The sequence below is a fragment of the Cupressus sempervirens genome, chromosome 4 (assembly GCF_028749045.1).
Source record: "Cupressus sempervirens isolate cs-2001-9-10 chromosome 4, ASM2874904v1, whole genome shotgun sequence".
Classification (NCBI taxonomy): Eukaryota; Viridiplantae; Streptophyta; class Pinopsida; order Cupressales; family Cupressaceae; genus Cupressus; species Cupressus sempervirens.
The window spans coordinates 439,826,844-439,834,935 of record NC_143121.1 but is presented as its reverse complement, the minus strand read 5'-3'; positions in this window follow the sequence as shown (position 1 = coordinate 439,834,935).

Sequence of the window (8,092 nt, the reverse complement as noted above, 5' to 3'; positions counted from 1 at the left end):
ACTAGATTTAACGTGGAAACTCAATATGGAAAAAATCACCAAGTAACTAGCTACCAATTTTCACTCTTCTAAAATAAGCCCTGTTCGGAGCCAACCCTGTTAAAGGTTACAAAACACATTGTTAGGTGTGACCTTGTTAGAGGATTTAATCACCCTGCTAGGAGTGGCTTTGCTAGAGGACTTTAAAACAATTTAGTAGAACTATCCACCTTGTTAGAGGATTTACAAAAATGGCTATTAGACCAACTCTCTTAGGAGATTTACAAATCACTGCTACAATGATGAAAAAGTAACAATGAAGTGACCTGAATGAGATGCAACTAAACTTTTCTAATATAGATCTTTTTTCTACTTCAATAGATCCTCACTGATCGGATACAACTTTGCTGCTCCTCAAGGATATTTGATCCTTCTTCAAAATTCGCTCACACCTTTCTCTTCACACAATCAACTCACTTGCATGCTTGCTCATTCATTCATCCATACTTTTGAATTCACAACTTGACTTTTAATTTATACATTATAGATTTTCAAGTCAGCTCATTTACAAGTTAGATTTACCAATAAACAATATCTCAGTCGGCTACAAACATTACATGAAACAATTAAACTTTATTTTCCAAAATGAAATCTTTCATTGGCCAACCCTACTTGGTAAACACTGCTCCAAAAATGATTTCCAGTGTTAACCAAGTGAAGCTTGATAAACACTGTGAACTCTGCAAAATCCTTTGGAGACCAAGTGAACTCGGTAGATACAATATTTAGGAACGCTCGGTAGACTCTATAATTCACTTTGCTAACCATCTGAGCTCGGTAGACTCTGTCTTTTGGTTTGCTTACCAACTAAGCTCAGTAGACTCTGTCTGATAACTGATATGACATTTGTGCAACATCAAAGACAACACACAATTAAACAATTGTATCCAACACCTTATATAAGATATTTCCTAAATTTGTAGATGTATGGAAATCTTGTAAGGATCTAGTAATAATTTATCAAAGTAAATGGTTGAATTATTTTATTTAGGATGATATGTTGTTCAAATGAGTTCAGTTATGCATACCTAGAGAATCAATGAGGGATAATTTGATTAAGGAAAAGTATACTAGAGGACTTTCTAGACACTTTGGTACCAAAAAAATAGTAACTTTGATAAGTGAGAGGTATTATCGGTCACATGTTTTTCAAGAATGTCAAAAAAATTGTTTAGTTATAGAATTTGTCAAGTTGTTAAGGATAGTAGTTAGAATGTGGGGTTTTATACACCATTTCTTACACCTTGTAGACCTTGGGAGGATATTAAAATGGACTTTTTGGGGGCATTACCAAAGGTACAAAGAGTTAATGATTATATATTTGTGGTGATGGATAAATTTTCTAAAATATCACATTTCATTCCTTGTAAGAACACATCAAATGTAGTACATGTAGAAGAATTTTTATTTAAAAGGTAAGATTACATGGGTTACCAAGGAATATAGTTTCACATAGGAATAGACAATTTGTAGGTTATTTAAATATGGAACTTTGGAGAAAATATGATATCGATTTGAAGCTTAGTGTTGAGGTAGAAGAATATGTGAATTAAATGAAGTCATTATTTGAGGAAGTCAAACATCATTTGGAGAGAATTAATCAGAAGAATAAGGAGAAGACATATAGAACTAGGATTCATAAGGATTTCTCAATAGGAGATAAGGTTATGGTTTATTTGAATAAGAAATATTTCTAGTTAGAAGTTATAACAAATTAAGGATGAGGAAATTTGGACCTTGTAATATTTTGGAGAGATTTGATTTTGGAAATGCTTATAAAGTGGAGTGACCTAAGTATATGGATATTTCACCTATATAAAATCTATCCAATTAGTATAAGGGTCATGATGCTAAATATTTCTTATATAATGATTTATATGTCAAGAAGTATTCCCTAAGAAGTAGTTGGATGTGATTGAGAAGGTATTAAATAGAAAAATTGGAAGGGGCACAAGTGGTCAAGAGTATAAACAGTATATGATCAAGTGGAATGATGACTAATTGAAGATTTTTGGATTTATCAGGCTGATTTTAAACATTTGATTCTTCTCGAGCATAAATTTGAGAGACTCACTTTCTTATCAACCTTAGGTGTTTGATGCAACATAATCTTTAGTTCAAATAAATCTTGCTTCAACCAAAAATATTTTATTTCCAATTTGTTTGTTTATTCTTGTCTATTGATCATTTCAATGATCACTGATTTTTTTAAGTCAACAATTGTGATGTTGGAAATATTATCTAGACCTACTCTAATTCATATTCCAAGGTTTGTGGCTCATCAATCTTTGTTTCTTGATTTAAGATTCATTTTCTCTTGGGTATCATGTTCCTACCAGTTTTCCATGATTATTGGACTTCAATATTTTGATGGGAATCTATGATCGTAGATCTTATGTAGCATCTCTAATAGTGTTCTTGGATTGAGTAAGGACCCAAATATGGAAATAAGTGCTTTTAGACAATTTATGTAACTTGATCCTTATGATTTGGGACTAGACTTATTTTTGTAATAGGTTTCGTATTCTTAGAGAATATTCTGGATCTTGAGGATAACGGTGTGTTGTGATGCCTTTATAATATACTATGATGTATCTCTTGAGGTAGTTGATAACCATTAGAATTGTATTAGTCATTGATACTAGATATTAGGTCTTTAAATGAATATTGTAAGGAAATTTGGCATGTATGAGCCTTACATGTGAGAAATTCATTTGTTGAACATATGTACACCTGATATTTTATAAATAAATGTTCATATCACTTTTTTCTTTGAATACCCTTATTGTTTCCATTGTTTTTGCTCTAGATTCATTATTAGACCAATCTTTTTGAGGTCTCTCCAACTAGGAACTACATCATTTTATTTTACTTTGTACAATAATAAAAAAATCCTACTTGTTACTCAACCATAAAAAAAGATTTTCCACGAAAAAGATTCTCCACAAATGTACAATTTAATTCATCCACACTTTTGGCCAATTCTACATCTATACATCTTATCAAAATAAAATTCTCTTTTAGAATAGAATAATCCAAAATCCAATGTATGCTTCAAATATATGAATATTCATTTACTATATTTAATAATTTTACTTATGTGGTTCTTTATTCCTTTTCATCATACCCATTGCTTGTATTATGTCCAATTTAGAAGAAGTTCCACACACACAAATTTAAACCATAGATATAACAAAGCATAATTAACTAGGGTCTCATCATGTTTACTCAATTTACCTCTTGCAACCATGGGTTTGCTTATTTCTTTACAATATTCCATCTTACTTAGTTTGTGTTATAATACTCCTTTGTTTGATTGAGTGGTTTGTAAACAAAGAAATAATGATAACTTGTCAAGCATTGGCATCTCAAAGCATTTTGAATTTGCATTTTTTGATGTTGTATACATTTTATCACTACTACGTACAAAAATAATATCATCAAAACCTGCACTATATTTCTTGATCTTTTCTACTATAGATATGTATCTAGTGTTAAATACCATGTCTTTGGGGATTATTTGATTCCATACATTTTTTTGAAGATTTGCAAACAAATTTTGGATTCTTAGATAGCTAAGAACTTTTTAGTTCTCAACGTATACCTCTTCTTATAAGTCATCATTTAATAATGATGATTATCCATTTGATATACCTTGATGTATTTGAATGTTGATCATGTTATAAAAAACTTGATTTCCTCTAGTCTTGCTACTATTCAAATGTCGCTTCAAAAACTCCTTCCATATTTGCATTGCCTTTACATACAATATTGGCCTTATTTCTATATCAACTTTCCATCAATTTTTTCATTATGAAGACCCATTTAGTGTAATGCCTGACTTAGGAATCCTTGCAACACAAGGATAAAATAAGCATTATTTTTTTGTTATATAATTAGTTATCTAACAACATTTGGAGTAGCCAAGTGCAATAATAAAATGGGTAAAAAATATATGATCAAGGAACATGGCATAACTAACATGTTTACTTGCACAAGTGAGACTTTTTCTAGCACTCCCAAAGTTTCTCAAGCCAATAATCATGCATTCCTAAGATTACTTTATAAGATCCAAGTAAAATCCATGAATCATAAGAGTGAGATACTATACTATCTATACCAAGCAAGATTCTCTTTCAAAGCCTAATCAAATTTCTGATAGTGATTAACCTCTTAGAAAGTAAAGTCCACACACATAGGGGGGAGATCCCTTGTGAATAAATTAAAATTGTATCCAACTTCAATAACCAAAAGAATGAAGAATAATAAGAGACAAACCATACATAGTGATACAATGATTTGTTGGTTAGGAAAACCCTTGATCAAAGGGAAAACCCCGATGGGAATGGTAACCGAAAGATAGTGTACTAATATAAAAGTTCCTTGTGTAAGGATGTGGCTCTGTTAGGAGCCAAATAAAATGCAATTCGTACAATAATCTTTGTTATAGGATAGATCCTTGTTAGGATACCTTGAAATCTTGTTAGAAGGTTCTAGCCCAATTAAATGTTGATAGGAAGACAACAAGACCCACTATCCAAATTGCTTCAGCCAACAACAAATAGTAGGTCTTTAGGATACAAAAATATAATGTAATAAAATGGCCAATCCTAAAACTTAATTTCTAATATAGATCCTTTGAATATTAAAACCATCGATCAAATCTAAATATATTCTTCTCTTATCAAACTTGCATCCTCTAACCACATCCACAATATTCCATGTAACATATGTACTTTACATCCAAGGAAAATATATTTCCTTTATACCCTATCTGAATAACTAATAAGGTCAACTTGTTAAAGCTTCCCTAATGTATAATTAATTATATATAACCTCACTAAGGCACTCACACTTTGTAAAGCATCAAAAAAATATTACAATAAGCTTTCCACATGTTACAATACAATTAATATAATCTTCAATAAGGATCAACACGTTGCACCAATATAGTCAACTGTCAGTAAAACATATTGCACCTTTAACTTTAGTGACCTCTCCAAAATAATCTCTAATACTTTCTATCACAAAAATATCTTCACAAACATGTTTTCAACCATGATCCAAGCTCACTAAGCATAATTTTATCTTGTTGATAAGATACAACCAATTTACCAATAACTATCTCTGACAATATTTCCTGTACACTGGTATGCTACCAATCTTTACCAAATTAAATGTAATTCAACCAATACTTAAGAGAAACATAAGAGAACATAGATGTTGCATCTTTACTCCTTTGTAAACATAATCTTAAGATTGTATATCTTAACCTATTATTTGTCAACTTCATTGCTCCAATAAATCTATGCAATGTAAATAATATTTTTCTATCATGAGCTTATAAATATATGGTGATATCAATGACAAAAAATATCAGCAATAGAATATGTAACTAGCCTATACAAGTGTCAACCAGACCTATAATCCTAACAATCTCCCTCTTTGGCATTCATGAAAAAATATGATTGAAAACCATCAATCCAAAATAATTTTTTGAAACTCTTCAACATGTATTGATTCCCTAACAATCTCCCAATTGAGTAAAATTTTCTCAATATCCTCAACATATTAGCCTATTCATACTCTGATTTACCTTTTCGACATCAACCTAAGGTTTTCATTAGTTTTTTTTATTTTTCTCCCCCTTTGGCATCAATGATAAATTTATTAATATGCCAAATATCAATCTAAAGTGCCCCCCCTTTTATGAACATCCTGATCAAAGTACTTACTTTGGATCAATCCAATTTGCAAAAAAATAATGTGTACCAAGAGTCAACAAACACTATTATACCAAAATCGATCATGAGAGTTATTCAATGAACTCTACTCATTACAACCACTCCCCCTAAGGAGTGGTGCCAAACATCATGCCCAAGTGTATGAATAGTACTCTGATTGTTCTAGACTAATGTAATGCTATGTCATTTACTCTATATCACATGGGAACATTACCCCAAAAATACCTATAAAATACTCAAAGGTGTCCCTAGCTAAAGGTTTAGTAAATATATTTGTTATCTATTCCTTTTTATTCAAATGTTCTAATATAAATCATTTTATGCAACTTTATCTCTCAGAAAATGATACTTAATAAAAATGTCTTTAGTGTTTGAATGTAAAATTGGATTCTTTGACATACTTATAGTACTTACAATGTTATCAAAATGTATAATTGTAGGTTATAAAAATTAAAGACCAATGTCCTTCAATATTTGCTTCATCCACATAATCTCATTCCAATTGGTAGCTACTACAACATATTCTTCTTCTGTTGTGGATTATGAAATGTAATCTTATTTCTTACTTAGCCAAGAAACAAATCTTCCACTAAGAAAGAATTCACCAACACTTTTGCTCTTTCTATCATCAACATTACTTATCTAATCAACATCAGTATATGCATGTAATATAAAACCATTAGATCTATCATACTATAAGCCAAAGTTTGATGTTCCTTTGAAGTATCTAAATATTATTTTGATTGTTGTTAAATGTGTTTCTTTAGGATACACTTGAGATATTGCAACCTTTCCAACTTCATTTTCAATGTTTGGCCTTGTATGAGTCAAATATTGTAATCCTTCAATCATAGATCTATATCTAGCTTTCATCACACTAGTTGGTTCATCTTTGTTTAAAAATATATATCTAGTCACCATAGGTGTTTCAATAGGTTTACAATTTTCCAAACCAAAGCTTAAAGCTAAATCCTTAAAATACTTATCTTGCGATATAAAGATACCATCCTTATTCTGTGTTATTTTCAATTTTAGAAAGTATTTAATTCTTTAATCATAGAAATCTCAAATTCATTCTTCATTTCATCAGAAAATATCTCACTAGCATCATCATTAGCTCCAAAAATAATATCATCAAAAAATACAAAAATGATCAATAAACCATTTGACTTTGTTCTTAACTACAAATTATAGTCTACATTACCTTTCTTGAAGCCCAAACTTAGTAATGTTTATCTAACTTAAATAGAAAGCTCTAGGTTCTTTATTAACCCATATAATATTTTTCTCAATTTGTACACCATGTATTTGTCTTTAGTTAATGGAAAACCATCCGATTTTTTAGTGTATATGTCTTCCTCAAGTTCACCATTCAAAAAAGATGACTTCACATCCATGTGATATACCTTGAAATTCTTGTTAGGCTCATAAGCCAAAAACATTCTTATTATTTCCAATATTGCAATAGGAGCAGAAGTTTCATCAAAATCTAGAGCTTGTTGTGAATATCCTTTGCATATATTTTTTTTCTTGCAACTTCACCTTGCTCATTCATTTTCTTTATAAATAACCATTTTTTACCAAAAATATTTGTATCTTTCGGTCCAAGGACCAATTCCCATGTTTTATTCTTCTCTATTTGTTCAAGTTCCCCTTTCATTGCAATTATCCAAAATTCATATTTTTATGTCACATCAATAGTTTTAGGTTCAACTTGTAAAATCAAGAAAAATTATTCTCTCACCTTATTTCTTGTCATTACTCCTCTGTTTGTACTACCAATGCTTCAGGATGATTATTTGCAACATATTTTTGTATCCTTTATTCTTCTCTAGGTTCACCTTCAATTTTTACATGTATATCATTATCCAATTCAAAGAATTGTTCCTATTTTTTATTTGATTTTTTTATTGGGCTTTGACTTGTACTAGCCAAATTTTCATTTGAATCATAATAAAGTATTATTTCTTTCACCTATAATCTTTCATCTGCTCTTACATTTTCACTCTCAACAAACTTCTTTTATCTCTTATTATAACATCTATATGCTTTACTTTTTGTAGAATAACCAAGAAATATACCTCACCACTAATATGATCAAACTCCCCTATTTCATCTTCTCTCTTGATATAACACTTGCTTCCAAAAATTTTGGAGCATTTCACAATAGGTGTATGACCAAACTATAATTCATAAAGTTTCTTACATGATCCTTGCTTGATCTGAACCCTATTCATAGTGTATACTGCAGTAGTAACTGCTTCTCTCCAATAAACATGTGTTGCATTGTCTTCTCGCATCAACACTCT